Source organism: Ixodes scapularis, unplaced genomic scaffold (genome assembly GCF_016920785.2).
Source record: "Ixodes scapularis isolate PalLabHiFi unplaced genomic scaffold, ASM1692078v2 PGA_scaffold5__190_contigs__length_132052651, whole genome shotgun sequence".
Lineage (NCBI taxonomy): Eukaryota > Metazoa > Arthropoda > Arachnida > Ixodida > Ixodidae > Ixodes > Ixodes scapularis.
In genome coordinates, this window is record NW_024609880.1 from 105,550,115 (window position 1) to 105,569,115 (window position 19,001).

Here is a 19,001-nt window from a genome sequence, read left to right on the forward strand (position 1 = left end):
TCGAAAACATTGAAACGCACAATTATTGCTGTAGGAATGAATATTTTATACAGAAATATTTCGACAAAATGGCGAGACACGCAGTGATTACACACAGCAAAGCAGATCACAGTTAAAAATCAGGTAGACGTAGTCAACGCGGACACGGCTAGACAAGTGTCACTTACGACCACGTAAGCGATGTTATCGCGTGCCGTCACTGAACTGTTGCATTATACACCGGCCACATGAAAAAAATTACTGTAATTTAGATCGAATGACATATTGGGGTGACTAAATCAGCATGCGACTCTCGTATAATCACTCAAGACCGCGAGCTGATTAAGTCCCAGATCATTTATTGAAAACATATTAACTTTTCCGGTGTGGCAGGGGTACTAAACTTACTATTCACAGTCAACTAATTTACTTCTCCCCGTGGGCTCGAGCTGCCTTAGAACAAAATATAACCTATTCGTATACAATGATACTATTACCTTAATACAGTTAAGATCCTAGTATAAACGCTGTAAAGGCAATAAAATAATATTAGTATAAATAAACACATAAGCACAAACAACGCACTTTCCATAATCACACAAACTTCTTACCACCTTCCAGTGAAAACTAGAATATTATCAGGCATATTTACAAATATCGACGCAACTGCACACGGATAACGACGAAGAACGAGAGTCCATTCTATCACTAGATTAAAAAAAAAATAAGACCGCGGCGTTTTACTCGCGTCCTAGCTATCATGACCAAGAAAGCCCGTAAATAAGCTGTTTCTCAATTCCCGCAACATCCGTCACGAAAACATTTGAACACGAACTCCAAGAAGTCTCTCTCTGTCGAGAGAGAGAGAGGTGCCTATCGATAATCGACCAGTGTCATTGTTGACTAGTTGTCACACATGTCACTCAAACAGTAGCAGGACTTGTTCCGCGAATCCACGTAAATACCGTAGTATCAAGCGAACACAAAAAAACTACCCGAGACTCTGGTGACGACAGAAAAACGACAGGAAGAAGGAAAGATCCACACACGTGAGCAGCGGCAGAAGTGTGGGACGAAAGGCTTAACGTTGTCGACCCATCTCTTTCTTGTGTGCGCTGCCTGCGGCGTTGACTGAATTTTTTTTTCGGTTCCCTTTCCTTCTGAATTGTCTCAGCGTTCCTTTTCAGACAATCAGCAGCTCACACAAAACGTAAATTCGCCAGAATCGTAGCCCGTACGAGGGAAGAAAAGGTCGCACCGGAGCCGATTCATTCGAAAAGTGTCGGGAGCAGCGGGACTCCACCTAGTCCAGCTCTTACAGGGATAATCATAAATATAAATTTGGTCCTTTTATAAATATCCTATTTATGATTATCCCCCCGCTTACGGGGATAATCATACAAATTGCCGCGCGCGCAGCTGGCCAAGTAGGCAGCGCGCGCGTGGCCTAAATAAAAAAAAAAAAAAAAAAAAAAAAGCGTGCGTGGCCTAATGGTTATTGCGCCTGCCTCCCACGCGAAAAGCTAGGGCTCGAATTCTGGGAGCGACGTGTCTTTTGTTTATTCCTGCGAGTCCTTGGGCCTCCCCAGTCGTACTGGTTAAGAAGAAAGACGGGACGCTTAGGTTCTGCGTGGACTACCGGCAGCTGAACTCAGTGACGAAGAAAGACGTCTATCCACTCCCCCGCATCGACGACACGTTAGACCGGCTGCGCCATTCTCGATACTTTTCATCGATGGACCTGAAGAGCGGCTACTGGCAGATCGAAGTCGACGAACGGGACCGAGAGAAGACAGCCTTCGTCACACAAGAATGGGCTGTACGAGTTTAAGGTGATGCCCTTCGGATTATGCACGGCGCCAGCAACTTTCCAGCGTGTCATGGACACCGTACTGGCAGGACTGAAGTGGCAGAGCAGTCTCGTCTACCTCGACGACGTCGTAGTGTTTTCCGGCGACTTCGACGAGCACTTGTAACGACTCCGAGCTGTTCTCCAAGCCATACGGACCGCCGGACTCACCCTCAAGCCGTCCAAGTGTCGGTTCGCCTATGACGAACTGAAGTTCCTAGGTCACGTGGTTAGTAACGAAGACATTCGTCCAGACCCAGAGAAGACTCGCGCCGTCGCAGCATTTCCAGTGCCAAGAGACAAGAAGGCTGTGCGAAGGTTCCTTGGGCTATGTGCCTACTATCGGCGCTTCGTTCGAGATTTCGCAATGATTTCCGCACCGCTCACAAGCCTCACGAAGGACGCCGTGAAGTTCGAATGGGCCGAGGAGCAGCAGCAGGCATTCGACGAGCTGAAGCGACGACTGCAGGCGCCTCCTGTTCTTGGACATTTCGACCAGAATGCGGAAACCGAGATTCACACGGACGCAAGTAACGCAGGACTTGGCGCGGTACTGGTTCAAGTACAAGAAGCCACCGAGCGAGTCATCGCCTACGCAAGTCGGACATTGTCCAAGGCGGAGCGAAATTACTCCACGACTGAAAAAGAATGCCTTGCGGTCGTCTGGGCGATCACGAAGTTTCGTCCGTACTTATACGGAAGCCCGTTCCGCGTAGTCACGGTCCAGCATTCGCTCTGCTGGCTTGCGAACATCAAGGACCCGTCAGGACGCCTTGCGCGATGGAGTCTCCGAATACAAGAGTTCAACATGACCGTAGTCTACAAGTCAGGCCGCAAGCACAGCGACGCCGACTGCCTGTCCAGAGCTCCCGTCGAAACACCTTCCGACAGCAGCGACGACGATGACGACGAGTGTTTCCTGGGCGCAGTGAACAGCGACTACATGACCCGACGTCAACGAGACGATCCTGAGCTGCGCGCACTAATAGAGCACTTGGAAGGGCGTGGGAGTGCCATACCACGTGTTTTTTCTCAAGCCCTGCCGACCTTCGCCATTAGACAAGGGGTTCTCTACAAAGAGAACTTCGGCAACAACAACTCGACGTGGCTGCTGGTAATCCCGACCGACCTTCGAAAGGAGATCTTCTAAGCCTGCCACGACGACCCGACGTCCGGACACCTTGGTTACAGCCGGACACTGGCCCGTATTCGTGAAAAGTATTACTGGCCCAAACTCCCCAAAACCGTCCACCTATACACACGATCATGCCATGAATGCCAGCAACGAAAGAATCCTCCAACAAGGCCGGCCGGACTCTTGCAGTCAATTCCTCCGCCAACGGCACCCTTCCAGCAGGTCAGAATGGATCTACTTGGCCCTTTTCCGCCGTCGACGTCGGGAAATTGCTGGATCATCGTCGCCACAGATTATCTCACGCGGTACGCCGCAACGAAAGCCCTTCTTTCCGGAACTGCTGTGGAAGTTGCCAAGTTTTTCATTGAATCCATCGTCCTTTGGCACGGCGCTCCCAAAGTCCTGATCTCAGACCGTGGATCCTCGTTCATGGCCCAGCTGATACAAGAAGTCCTTCGTCTCAGACACACCAGCCATCGTCGCACCACGGCGTACCACCCTCAGTCTAACGGGCTGACGGAAAGATTCAACGAGACCATCGCCGACATGATTTCCATGTACGTCGACGTGGAGCACAAGACATGGGACGAGGTGTTGCCGTATGTCACCTTTGCCTACAATACGGCCGTGCAAGAAACCACCGGGGTTATACCCTTTCAACTGGTTCATGGTCGCAAAGTGACGACAATGCTGGACGCAATGTTACCCCATGAACCGGCTGTCGACGGAAGCGACGAAGCCCAGGTGGTTGACCAACAGGCAGAAGTCCATCAGCTCGCCAGACTCCGGATTCACGCACAACAACGTGTCGACACTGGCCGCTACAACCTTCGTCGCCGAGACGTCCACTTCCAGCCCGGAGACAGGGTGTGGGTGTGGACACCGATCCGCCGCCGTGGTCTCAGCGAGAAACTCCTGAAGCGCTACTTTGGACCCAACAAAGTGCTTCCTCGACTCGGTGATCTGAACTACGAGGTGATGCCCGATGGAACACGGACTTCACCACGCCGCCCTCTACGATTAGAAGTCGTCCACGTCGTGCGCATGAAGCCGTACTACGCTCGATAGGACAGTGGACCTTACGTATTCCAAATGACTCTTTAGTTTACCGTTCTTTTTGTTTGCTTTGTTTTGTTTTGTGCTGCATCGGGGCGAGGCACTTCTTAAAGGGGGGGGGGGGGGGGTAATGTAGCGCGCATAGCTGGCCTAATGGTTATCGCGCCTGCCTCCCACGCGCTAAGCTAGGGTTCGAATCCTGGGAGCGACGTGTCTTTCGTTTATTCCTGCAATTTAGTGTTCTGGAGAATTCGAGAATCACGTTGGGGGCTTGTTCCAGGCCCGAATGTTCTACGCGTCGAAGTTTCTACGCCGATTATTCCAGAAGACCACGCATGTACATAAGGGGCTCCGCGTGGCGAGCCACAGTCAGTCTCGCCCTAGCGGTCGATCCTGCGGTTCCGCCGATATCGACGCCTGCGACGCTATCCTTTTTCTGTTCTGTTATTTGGGCACAAGTTCGCCCTATTAAACATTTAGTTTCTTTAGTTATTCTTCGCCTCATCATCTATCATTAGTGACAATATAAATTTGGTGCTGGCCTCGCACTTCGTAAAATAATGTACCGAACTGCTGGCGAGCTGGTGAGCCAGGGCATCCAGCTCGGAGCACGTGGAGCGAAAGCTCGCGCTGCAGAACCCCCAGGATCCCGGGTTCAATCCTCACCTTTGCCCGTTTCGATCTGGATGATCATCGTACCGGTGTGCAGTCGTGTATCACTACTGCGTGATGCACGTTGAAGACCCAAGGCTAGCGGATGTATTTCTCTGGCTAAATTTCTCATCTCCAACTGGGAAACTCGTCGCCCGTTGAGGCAGACCAAGTTCTAGGCGGCATGAACATACACACAAGCCAATATTTTTTTTTACAATTGTTATTGTTTTATTGGAGTAACCTGCCCCGCCATTCATTTCAAACAATCGACTTTTTTTATAGCGACGGCTGTTAATGGGGATCTCTTATAGAAATTGCATGGTTGTCCTTCGAGAAAGGTCCCGGTGACGTCATTATTCACACGATCTCTCCCAACCGCTGCCACCGCCTCTGATTTTATAACAAAACAAAAAGTTTGGACCGTCGAGGCGGACTCGAACCTGCGACGTGTAAATGATTGCTTTGTTTGATATTAAATGGATGCTGAAACGAAATTGGGGTGTCACAATATAAGGTAGCAGGAGTGTTCAACGGGGCGCCACAATCCCCAAAAACACCACTTATAAAGGGAAATCGCGAATGGATGGCCGTATTTTTGTACAAAAAGGATGCGATTGAGTGAGAATCGCGACGTCCCGTTTCCTGCAGAATTGTTGAGGAGGAGGGGAAACGGGCTTGCTTCTTTCCCTCTGCGCATCCTTGCAGAGTCAAAGCAGGAAAAGAGGGAAACGAGAATCGTGACGTCACGGGCCTTTTTGGCCTTGTTCAAGCGCGCTCTTCTTTCACAAAAATATGACCATCCGTTGAAGATATCGCTTTATGAGGAATGCTTTCGGGTTTGTAGCGCCCCGCGTTGCGCTTCCGCGTTGTTCTTTGGAATAAAAATTTTGTTTCAGCATCCCTTTAAGGGGGACAATACCTCGGAGCCCCGAGAGCAGGTTCTCAAACACGCGGACCGAGGGCCGAATGCGGCCCACGACCGTGTGGGAAGCTGCCCACAAGCATCCCACTCCTGCGAACCCCCCTTCCCGTGTTTCGAGCACCACATGAGCCGCGTCAATTTATTTCATATCGTCAATTTATTTCCACTCAAACAGGTACTCTGCCCATAAAACCTGTTCACGCCATTTGCAGAATTCCGCGAATTCCGCAAGTTCTTTTTTTTTTGGGGGGGGGGGGGGGAAGGGGGGGGGGGGAAATGAGTTTGACTTTGTTTAGATATTGGCTTGTCATTACTTTCTTATTTATATCTACCGGAATGAACAATACCACAACTAAGCTACAAGCGCGAGTTCTTTGCCCAAGGAGGGACTGCGGCTGCTCGAGCTCTTGCTCTGGAGGAGAAACTGCCAAAGATACAGCTTTAAGCTTGAGTTCCTAACTGTTCGACAGAACCTTTAAAATTAAGATATTTTCTTATTACGCTGCCATAAAAATTGTCAGGAACGCAAAATTTGCCGTATGGGGGTTTATTTTTATACGCCTGTTTATCCTAGTGAATTGTGCGACAGGGCAAGGAGGGTGTGCTTGCTCTTGTTTTACTGAAAACTGACAGTAATGTGGTGTGGTGGTGTGTTAAACATTCTTATAACATTACGTGTGGGCAAAGCTACTCTCGTATATGCAAATGAGAGCTAAAGATGGGAAAAATGTGAGCTTGCAAAACAAAGACAGCTCATGGTTTCTTCTCTATTCTTTGTTTACCCTTAGCCGAGACTGTGGCCGAAGCTACAAGCGCGCACTCCCGCGATCTTGGCTTTGAGACGGGCCATTCTATTATCTGTTCAACCTAAAGCTGAGCACTGACACCCCAACAGGCGTATTTTTGTTTTATTCTCTAAAACGATGCAAATCGTAGTCATATACAACGCAATAAAATACCACAACGCGAAAAAAAAAAAATTCACACGCACACGCGCACGTTTTTTTTTATTTTTGGCGCCTTTCTCTTCGGCTCCTAACCTCCTCGCTTCTTTTGATTTTTGACGTCAAATGTCACAAAATTTAGAAGCTTTGTAGGTGACATTTTTATACCATTTAATTACGGCAATCGCAAAACATGCTTTTAACGAAATTGCAAACGCCCTACGACCAGTAGGGTGGAAAGTTGGGCTAGTTGGTGGTTATTCATCTTGGTTTTAAAGGCCCACAAAAGACGAGGACAGAGCAAGAAACACAAACGACGGACGAGCGCTCACTCGCAACTGATAGGTTTTATTGGAACCTCAGAAAACACAAAAAGCATCCCCCCCCCCAGATCGCTCATGCGCACCGCAGCTCCTTGTTGTCAAACTACACATCTTACAAACTGTAAAATCACGATGTTTACGTGTTGACACGTGTCGTTGTCTTTAAAAACGCCAACTCGGTCTCAGTCAGTGCAAGGGAGGGTCGGCTTATGCATCACTCTCCCCGAGAAACTATTAGATAGGCCACCACGATCTCTCTCGCCCTCTGTTCTTTATACGTGCCCAAAATATGTGTGTCACAGAACGCTAAAGAGCAGCCGCACCGGTCACAGTGGACAGCCAGGTGGCCCGACGGAGTCGCTCGACAAGAGGCACGGTGCTCCCTAAGCCTTTCGTTAACACAGCGACCAGTTTGGCCCACGCACACTTTGCCACATAAGCCAACCGTCCCTTGTACTGACTGAGGCCGAGTTGGTGTTTCTAAAGACAACGACACGTGTCAACACGTAAACCTCGTGATGTGTAGTTTGACAACAAGGAGCTGCGGTGCGCATGAGCGATCTGGGGGGGGGGGGGGGGGGGGGGGGGATGCTTTTTGTGTTTTCTGAGGTTCCAATAAAACCTATCAGTTGCGAGTGAGCGCTCGTCCGTCGTTTGTGTTTCTTGCTCTGTCCTCGTCTTTTGTGGGCCTTTAAAACCAAGATGCACTACGACCCTTCTTTTTGAAATACCGAAAATCAAAGTGCGGTGTGATGTCGCCTCCTGGATTTTTATCCTCCCTCAGAAAACATGGCGGCGCTCGACGCATGTAGTAGAGTGATCGGTCAGTCGGGGAATCGGACGAAGTGGTCTTGTTTAGGTGCCCGACGACCTCTGAGACTTCGAAAGGAAATTGCGAAACTGTCAAAACAACTGGGTTTCGTGTCTGTGTATCGTGATTTCGGTTGTAACACCGCCGGGGCAGCCTTTCACGCAGAACCGGCGAGACGTGGCCTCTCGCGTAGCTCACAAAAGTCCACTGCGCGTTCTGTTCCACCTCACACCATCTCAAAATATTTGGGATCACTGAAATGGCACTAAAAGAACTTCAAACTCGCAAGTCAAGCGTCGTCTGCTCGCAGAAAAAGGCGGCACGGCACGTACGGAGGAAACCGGTTGCTCTTTATACGACGGCGAATACGACACTTCGGGCAGCGGCGGCAACGGCGTCTCGGAGCGGAGGCGTCAAAGAAACTCGTCTCGCAGGACGGCCTAATCGTTGACGTCACGGCACTGCCGCGGATCGCGCGTGAACTTCTAATTCGGCTTTTGGAAATTGTTTCTTTTTACTTCACAAATACTGAATTCCCAAGTTTCGAATTTTGAGGGTAATGTCCAGGCATTGTTTTCAATTGTTTAGGATAATTAAAATAATATTATTTCGACGTGTCAGTGCCCCTGCTTGTAGCTTCGACTGCGTTCAAAGCTACAAGTGCGAGCTAGCTCGCGCTCCTGGCTTCGAGACGTGCATTTGTAACGCGAGTGCACGTTCTGCGGGAGAACACTTCAAAGCAGTAACCTCGAGTTCTCGTGCTTATGGCATTAGCTGCAGTCTCAGCTTAAAGGGCTACTCCACCGATTTTTTCATTGTCTCCGATTTGCTTGAAATTTTGCTAAACTAACCAACAAACATTGCAAAAATAGTATCCCAAATATTAGGTCAAAATATTGCTTTTTCGCGAAGTTATTGAATTTACAGTTTTGGTCCTCACCCTGTTTTTCAAGCTCGAAGTCTCTACTGGCAACAATGAAAAAGTGACGTCAGTGGAAGGCAGGGGTTCACTCTTTGGGCTGTAGATTTCGTTTTAAACTGATTCGAAGCAGTTTCATGGTGTCAAATGAATGCTTGGGAAGCTCGCTGCAGTACCCGCGCTCCAGCACGGAACAAATGATTGGCATATTCTATTTTTTGGCTGCTTGCTCGACTGGCAAGCCTGCCTGCCACTGACGTCACGGCCCTGAAAAGCGCGCGTATATTTGAATGTTGGTTTTTGCATCATTTTCATTTGCCGATTTCGCAATAACTATTATGAATTTCGCGATTCAAAATAGCATACCGGAGAGAGTAAAGGCCGGGGAGTCAGAAAATATAGTTAGTTGAGGTAGATCAAAAAATCGGTGGAGTACCCCTTTAAGGGTGAACAGAATATTAGGGGCACTGATCTGCACTGATCTCTACTGATCTCTATTATAGTAGGCTGGATCGCGAACCGCGGCCTCGGCAGCTGGGGCCGAGTGTCGCCACCGGCGGCCATTGATTGACACCAGCCAATGCATGGGACTCTATGGGACGAACGAGAAAAAGTGCCGTTTTCCCCCGTTTCTAAGCTCTTGTCGGCACTGAAACTTTTAGAGCGCAGCTCTTAGGGGCCCGTTCCCGGCTTGAGCGGCGTCGGCGTCGCCGTTGGCGTCGCCGTCGGCGTCGCCGTCGCCGTCGGCGTTGGCGTCGGCGTCGGCGTCGGCGTCGGCGTAACCAAGGTCACCCAAGGTCACGCGACCCCCAAGGTCATCCCAAGGTCACCCCAAGGCCACGTGACCCCCAGAGGTCACGTGACCCCTCCCGCAGGGTCACGTGACCCCGAAAGTCACGTGACACCCAAAGTCACGTGACCCCCCGAGGTCACGTGACCCCCCCCCCCCCCGAGGTCACGTGACCACCCCCAGGGTCACGTGAACCCCTCGCCGAGGTCACGTGACCTCCCCGATGACGTCATCGTCACTGATGACGTCACCGGCATCCACATCGTCATCGTCATCAGTGTCACTGATGACCTCACCGGCATCCGCATCGTCATCGTCATCATCGCGGATCACGTCATCAGTGACGCCACTGATGACGTCATCGACATCCGCATCGTCATCGTCATCATCGCTGACGACGTCATCGGAGTCCGCATCGTCATCGTCACTGATGACGTCATCAGTGACGTCACTGATGACGTCACCGGCATCCGCATCGTCATCATCACTGATGACGTCACCAGTGACGTCACTGATGACGTCACCGGCATCCGCATCGTCATCGTCATCATCACGGATGACGTCATCAGTGACGTCACTGATGACATCATCGGCATCGTCACGTGACCCCCAAGGTCACGTGTCCCCCAAGGTCACGTGACCCCCCCCCCAGGTCACTTCACCCCCAGTACCCTTCCCTCCTCCTCCTCAAGAGCTGCGCTCTAATTCGGTGTTACAGGGAGTTGTAAACGGCTTTCACTTTTTTGGATGCTTTTCGATAAGCCCGTCAAATAGCTTGCGTAGAAACATTAAAACTGACAGCCCTCGCAGTTCTTATGAATAAATATTTTATGGTCGAGAGTGACTCCGCTGTAGTGCAGATCAATGAGGCGAGAGTTACCTAGAGTTATCGCGGAGTCGGTGGTGGTTTCATTGAGTTGGGTTTAGCAGACGACAAGCTCGAAGGCTTTGCTACGCGGAATTCGCTCACTCCCGGAAAGCCGCTGTCGAGACGGAACTTCTTTGTCATTCATCAACTTCTAGGCTTCCCCGAGGACGCTCTCATTGACCGGCAAGTTCCTTTGTTTACTCCACTATGAGAGCAAGCTTGCCAGCTCAGCCGTAGGTGCTCCGGCACGTTTGATTTTCTTATTCGGTGACCGGACGTTTGACAAAGACCGATTCATTCTCCTAACATCCGACATAAGAATCGCAGCGCATCATAAAATACCCGTCTCCGAGCACAGCGTACATGCTTCAATATGCTTACTTTTGTGCGTTTCTCCCATAGACTTGCGTGTATTGCCTGGTGTCAAGCAATGGCCGCCGATGGCGACACCGACGGGCTCCCGATCCGCGATCCAGCCTACTAAAATAGAGATCAGTGATTGGGGGTATTCACAGGACGCCATATTGAGGGCGATGTTTCTACTCCTTTCACCCTTAAAAGGGCACTGACACTTCAAAGGTCGTATCCTTTTTAATTGTAAAAAATTGGGTTGTTTGTGTGTTTATACAGCCTAGAACTTGGTCTGCCTCACAGGGGCGACGAGTCTCCCAGCTGCAGATGAGAAATTTAGCCAGTGCGGTACAGCCGCTAGCCTGGGATCTTTAACGTGCATCACGCAGTAGTGATACACGACCGCACGCCGGTACGATGCTCATCCAGATCGAAACGGGCAGGGGTGGGGATTGAAACCAGGATCCCTGGGTTCTGCAGCGCGAGCTTCGCTCCACCTGCTCCGAGCTGGTGTGCACTAGATTTTTAATTGTCTAAAACGATGCAAAGTGTAGTCATAGACACGCAAAAAAAAAAAAAAAAACGCATCGCGAAAAAAAATTTTCACGCGCGGGCGCGCGCCCTTTTATTTTTGGCGTTAATATTTCCCGCGCTCACCTCCTTGCTTCTTTTGATCAATGACGTCGAAAATGAGGAAATTTAGAAGCTTTGTAGGCGACATTTCTATAACATTTAATAACGGCAATCGTAAAACATGATTTTTAACACAATGGTGAACGCACTACGACCCCTCTTTTTGAAATACCCAAAATCAGAGTTCGGTGAGATGTCGCTTCCTGGATTTGTATCCTCCCTCGGAAAACTTCGCGGCGCTAGAGCAGAGGGTGATCGGCGAGTCGGGGAAGAAACCGGTTTTTTCCCGCGCCGGCTCCCTTCTATCCCGCCTGCTCACCTCCTCCTCGCTTCGGGTCGCGGTAGCAACGGTTAAACCAGCTGAACTACGAAATTAGAGAGAAAGGAGTAAAGACAGGTGATCGCTGGACTACCAACTATTTAATAAAGATTCTTCGTTTTCCTCTCTTTGTCTACTGGCGTTGTGGCTACCTTCTCTTCTTCCTACTCTATTTTTCTGTTCCATCTCGGATACTGGTTTTCCGGAGGAATATTTTTTCGCTTTCCTGTAGCGCAATAGATGGTGTACTAACGCAGTTTTCTTCTTTATCTTCTAAGGCCAAGGCCTCAAGTATTTCACGTGCGAGCTGGTCTTCGTGGTGAGCGCACTGATCTCTACTATAGGGGGCTGGATGGCGCTTAGCTGCTCTCCGAGCCTGGCGCAAGTGAAGCCACCGGAAGTTCGATGCTTGTCCCGGAAGTCGGGCGTGTGCTCGGCTTCCTAGTGCATTCAGTCGATATTTTGGACCATGCTTTTTTGTGTCTTTGATTGGGTTTTAATACTCCAGTTCTGGATGAAATCGCGAGAATTAGGCATTTGAACTTGGGACATATTCACAACTTAATCAACTAGAATCTCAAAATGTCTACATTGAATGGCTTCCCACGATTCGTCTCGGGTCCGGATGCGCTCTTGCTGCGCACCAAGCAGGCTCTCTTGAGGGAACAAGCGAAAATCGAGCGCCCTAGACTTTTTCGAACCAGCACTCGGAAGGGTTACAAAGCCTGCCAAGCGCTCACTTCCGGGACAAGCCGCTCACTTCCGGTGGCTTCATACCTGTTTGCTCAATGCGCCATCCAGCCCCCTCTAGTGGAGATCAGTGGGTGAGCGAATATGGTACCCAGGTCGAGCTTGGCCTCGCACGTGCATGCTCGACAATGAGCGGCTAAATGCCCCGGCCCTGTTAGGGTTCTTATGTTTGCTGCATGCTCACGTGCTCGATCGTTCACGCACCTTCCCGTTTGTCCAATATACACAGGCCCACATGACAGTGGTATGTTGTAAACTACTTCGTTTTCGCATTGGACGTACTTATTCTTATGTTTGGTGTTACAAGTGCCGGTGTTGTTGGCCTCCCCTAGATGCCATGTGCCGGAAGGTTAATCTAGGGGAGGCCAACAACACCGGCACTTGCAATACCAAACATAAGAATAAGTACGTCCAATGCGAAAAGGGAGTAGTGTATAACATACCACTGTCATGTGGGCGTGTGTATATTGGACAAACGGGAAGGTGCGTGAACGATCGAGCACGTGAGCATGCAGCAAACATAAGAGCCCTAACAGGGCCGGGGCATTTAGCCGCTCATTGTCGAGCATGCACGTGCGAGGCCAAGCTCAAAATGGGAACCATCTTAGCTCACCACAAAGACCAGCTCGCACGTGAAATACTTGAGGCCTTGGCCTTAGAAGATAAAGAAGAAAACTGCGTTAGTACACCATCTATTGCGCTACAGGAAAGCGAAAAAATATTCCTCCGGAAAACCAGTATCCGAGATGGAACAGAAAAATCGAGTAGGAAGAAGAGAAGGTAGCCACAACGCCAGTAGACAAAGAGAGGAAAACGAAGAATCTTTATTAAATAGTTTGTAGTCCAGCGATCCCTTGTCTTTACTCCTTTCTCCCTAATTTCGTAGTTCAGCTAGTTTAACCATTGTAATATGTACCACCAACTAGCTCAGCTTCTACCCCCTGGTAGCAACGGCCAACGGCGCTTCGCTTCGAAGCGCGGAGCGGAGGTCCGAAAGAAAGTCGAGTCGCAGGAGACCGCAAAATTCGACTCACTGCACTGGCACGGATCGCGCGGGAACGTCAAATTCGGCATTTCGAAATTGTTTCTTTTTACCTCACAAATACTGAATTCCCAAGTTTCGAATTTTGAGGGTAATGTTCAGGCATTGTTTTCAATCGTTTCGGATAATTGAAATAATATTATTTCGACCTGCCAGTGCCCCTGCTTCTAGCTTCGACCGCAGTCAAAGCTACAAGTGTGAGCTAGCTCGCGCTCCTGGCTTCGGGACGTGCATTTGTAACGCAAGTGCACGTTCTGCGGGAGAACACTTCAAAGCAGTAACCTCGAGCTCTCGTGCTTATGGCATTGGCTGCAGTATCAGCTTAAGGGTGAACAGAGTATTGGGGGTATTCACAGGACGCCATATTGAGGGCGACGTTTCTACTCCTTTCACCTTAAAGGGGCACTGAAACTCCAAAGGTCGTATCCTTTTTAATTGTCTAAAACGATGCAAGTTGTAATCATAGACACGCAAAAAAAAAAAAAACGCATCGCGAAAAAACATTTTTTCGCGAGCGCGCGCGCCTTTTTATTTTTGGCGTTTATATTTCCCGCCCTCACCTCCTTGCTTCTTTTGATCAATTACGTCAGAAATCAGAAAATTTAGAAGCTTTGTAGGCGACATTTCTATAACATTTTATAGCGGCAATCGTAAAACATGATTTTTAACGCAATTGCCAACGCACTACGGCCCCTCTTTTTGAAATACCCAAAATCAGAGTTGGGTGAGATGTCGCTTCCTGGATTGGTATCCTCCCTCGGAAAACTTGGCAGCGCTACAGCAACGGGTAACCGGCGAGTCGGGAAAGAAACCGGTTTTTTCCCGCACCGGCTTCCTTCTATCCCGCCTGCGCACCTCCTCCTCACTTCGGGTCGCGGCGGCAACGGCCAACGGCGCTTTGCTTCGAAGCGTGGAGAGGAGGTCCGAAAGAAAGTCGAGTCGCAGGAGACCTCAAAATTCGATTCACTGCACATGCACGGATTGCGCGGTGCAGCCCTCGCTAACTTATGCTAGCGAGGGCTGAAAGCTGGCGCTGAAGGCGAAGCTTCTAGTCTCAGCTTAAGGGTGAAGAAGCATGTTCAGAACGAGCTCCCATTGCCAGGCTGCTAAGGCTGGTAATCTCGATGCTGCGGAGTGCACGTTGCAAAAGAGCTGTGAAAGCTCGCCGTCAGCATGCGTTCAGTTGTCGCGCACAAAGCTATGGCCGCCAATGAATACTCCTCATTGAGAAGGAACCTTGAGTCTTCTGTGTTTTGTAAGCTCAATGTGTTGCTACCTTTAGATTTTACTTGCATATACGACTACTTTGTGTACACATTTGAAGTTATAAGAGGATTTGAAACACCACCAGACCACAGTACAAACGCCGTGCATAAACGGCGATCCTCAGTCAATCACGCGTGGAGCACGTGATTACTGGCAGGAATGAAGCGCGCTCCGTGATTGGCTGCTCCCTCCAGTACGGGGGCCTACCTCTCAATACGGACATCTACGACACAATTCGGGCAACCACAAAAGTGCAAAGTATTGAAGTTTCGATACGTTCAACGGAACGCGTAAAAACGGAGCGGTGACGTTAGAAGCAGAACCGAGAATTTCTACGTGCTCTGGTGCACATAGCAATGTAGGTGTCTGCTTGGACAGCGCTTTTCTCGGCAACACTCCTTGCTCACTTTTGTGAACCATCTCCATCTTATGTATTGATCCTTATTCAAGTGCGTTGCATGAATATTCTACTAAACTGAGCTCAACTAAACGTTGACATGTTGCTACGGGTATAAGGCAATCCATTAGACGAACTTGGGGAACGCGAGTAACATAAGAGGTTTTTCTTTTCTGTACTTTATTATTTTTTTTGCCAAATGTCCTCATGGCCCACAAAAACATGTTTACATTAACACAACAAAGGTTGAAGTACCCGTTGGTTCACAGGTATTCTATTATCTTTGTTTGAAACTTAAACTAAGGTAATTTGCATATTATTATTCGAAATTTTTACCAAACAAAAGCTCCATCTACCCTCAAACTTAGTATAATCAACACAGCCAAAAGAACTACGAAGGCGAAGTAGAAGGGTCTACACAAGATTTGTGAAATACAGTGTCGTATCATGCGAATATGAGTTTTGTGATTTTTTCGAAGTCGGCTTAATTCGGTTGACTCATCCGGTGTATTAATTTTTCCTAGAAATTCCTATATTTATTATATGAACAACTTGCAGTGCCTGATAGGTGTCATTACAACATTGCAGGTGCACAGTGCTTAAGATACTGAACCAAAATTTCGAGCTCACGAAACAAGGCGGGAAAGAGTGCGCGATTGAATACGGCCGGCGAGGCCGAAAAGATAAGTCACGTCACTATTCCCATTCCCTCTCCTTCTCACTACGTCCCGTCGAGCTGGTGAACCAAAGCGAGGAGGAGAGAAGCGAGGCCGCTTCCCCTCATTCTCAAATTCTCCCGGAGGACAATGACGTCAAAGACCTCGCTTGATCGCGCCCTTCTTTTCCAAAAGTGCAGCTACCATTTGAGATATCGATGCATGAGTGATGTTTCACAGTTGTAGCGTCCCGTTCAACGCTTCTACGGCCTTATTTGGCGACATCAAAATTTCGGTTCAGTATCCCTTTAATAGGTTGATGCGTTTTCTCGTGCCACATCACTTCCCTTAGCAATAGAGTTTATTTCACAATCGTCATTCCAAAAAAAAAAATTTATTCTTTTTTTACGGTGGAGATGTAAAGGGCTAGGTTCTCCAGGATCGTGTCCGTGTATACCACTGATCTCTATGACAATTGCTGGATCGCGTTTGCCCGCTCCGCGAATGCGGCCACTGGCAGCCATCTTTTTGGTAGTGTTATATCACCTCTAGGCAAGGTACAGCTCCTGCAGCCACTATCATCCATCCGTGACAGGCAGCGTTTTGGCAGGTGTGGTGGCAGGCCGCCGTCGAAATAGCGTGGGTGATATTTCGTGCGTGATTGATTTTGTTTGATGAAACATGTTTTTTTAAACCGGCGTGAACGGTAGCCTCATCTTTGAGGACCCGGTGAAAGTTTCACAAAATCCCAGCACCGGGGAAAAGCAGCACAGCACGCATCGAAAGTCGCATATTAATAATAATAATAATAATAATAATAATAATAGTTTTATTAGCACAAAATAATTCACGTAAATTAATTACTGCCTCACAAAAGCACTTGCGTGCTTGTGTGTGAGAACAGGCAGTCCATAAAAGAAAAACAAATCAAACAGAAAAAGAAAACAGAGAAAAAGAAACAAGAGTAAAATAAACACATCTCAATTTTGACACCACATGTTACAAACTTAGTTTTATCTAAACATTGCACCTTACCGCGGAATAAAAGGACAGATTAAATAAAACATGTCACACGCTTTCCAAATACGGTAAAAGCTAAAAAAAAGAAAAAACTGTCTATGCTGTTTGCCCTATACAACCATATATTTTACATTGCACTTCGCAGAAAGTTGGGTACACCTAGGAGAACACAATGGGTTTGTTAACAGAGCAAAAAGCGGCAACAAAAATGCATTTTTCCCTCTCCTCTCGATCCATGATATGTTTGCAATAGTACAAAAATATCTCGAACACAAAGGGAACACAAGGAGACCACTTATATGTATACATTCAAACGTAAATGTAAAAAAAATAAACATTACCACTCATTTTCACTTTTGCACGACGTTGAACCATTTCCTTAATTCTTTTTTCACCTCGGTTAAGGACGAGAGATCTAATAAATTATTTGGAAGATCGTTGAAATATTTAGGAACGTAATGTTTCCGCATTTTTTCCCCATAATTGGTATATATCCTTGGGATGTCAAACCGTTCTGTGTGCCTAAGACTTTTTTGTTTGATGGACTGTACTCTGAAATTACACGAGAAATAATATTTTGTGATGACTTCGAACTTGCGTAGGTTATTAATAGCCAACAAGTCCAGGTTGGTCAGCTGCTCTTCAAAGGTTCGATCCTCAAGGTGTGTGCCGTACGTAATATTTTTTATCATCCTTTTAATTAGGTTATCTATTTTTTATACTTTGTAGTTTGAGCAGAATGCGTAAACTGTTATCCCATACCTTAGTTTAGATTCCCCAAGCATCTGGTAAATCATTCGTCTTAAGGTATTATCTGCACAACTTCGTAATTTATAAAGGTACGATGAAATTATCCGCAAATGCCTAAGTAAGTAATCGACATGTAGATTCCATGTTAAGTACTCATCAAAGTAAATACCCAAGTACTTCGTTTTCGTAACGTAGGGTAGTGGTAAACAACAACACTGTCTGCATATCGTTGAATGCAAGTAAAGAGGCTCTGTAAGATTAACGCGTTTTTGACGAGTTCTAAAGCACATCAAATGTGTTTTTTCTCTGTTCACAAAAATACAATTTTTTGAAAACCAGCTCATTATTTGTTTTATATCAGCCTGCAGAGTTGAGACCGCAGTGAAGTAATTTTCATCTGCCAATACTAAAGCCGATCATCAGCGTACTGATAAATGTTGGACTTTAAGGGCAGCAAGGTGAGATCTTTAACATATACATTAAAAAGCATGGGGCCCAACACCAAGCCTTGGGGTACGCCGTAGTTGAGGTACAAGGCATCACTTGTATCATCCCCAATTCTGACTTTTTGAGTTCTGTAGGAAAAGTAGCTTCGAAACAAGTTGAGAAACGGCCCTCGGAAACCAATTCTTTTCAGCTTATCTAGCAATATTGTGTGGACAATTGTATCGAAGGCTTTCGTCAAATCTAAGAACAGTGCGAGTACTAATTGGTTCTTGTCTATGTTGTCGTTCATAAAGTCCGTTATATCTTCGAGTAACAGTGTCGTGCCTTTTTGTTGTCTAAAGCCGTACTGACTGATGCCAATTAATAAATACTTGTGGCAAAAGGAGGTCATTATTTTTAAGACAAACTTTTCCATGATCTGCGAGATGACAGGTAGCAGCGCGATGGGCCTATAATTGGATAATTCTTTTTTATTCCCCTTCTTGTATATAGGCCTAACTACTGATACCTTCAGCTTATTAGGTATATTTCCTGTAGCAAAAACGCCATTTAATATCGCAAGCAAAACATCTTTTAAGCTGCTAAAGTTAGTTTGTATATCTCTTACCCTTATGTTATCGTTCCCGGCTGGCTTTGTTACAGACATACTGTTAACTATATCCCTTAGTTCCGAGACTGTCATTTCTGGCAGATACGCAGAATTCGGGGAATAGCCCAAAAGCTCTGGTTTTTTTGCAGTGTTGCTTGTTTGGTTCCGTAGATTTTGTACTTGCTTAACAAATGTATTATTGAACTCGTTGCTTAGCGCATTACCGATAGTTGCCCCGAAATTTTTGTTTATACATTCATCTATGCTGTCCTTAGGGGGTTTTCCGATTATTTGATTAACTGTATTCCACGTTTGCCGTAAGTTTTCCCCACACTGCTTGAGTTTCGTCACATGGAACCTTTTTTTAGCCAGTCTACTTTTAGCAGTCACCTTGTTTCGCAGTTGTCTGAATTCTTCCTTTAATGCTGCATCCTGGGGATTTCGTTTGCATCTATTCCATAATTTACTTTTTTCAGAGCTTAATTCTAATATTTCTTGGTCTATCCATTTGTTACTAGGTTTTCTTTGGGT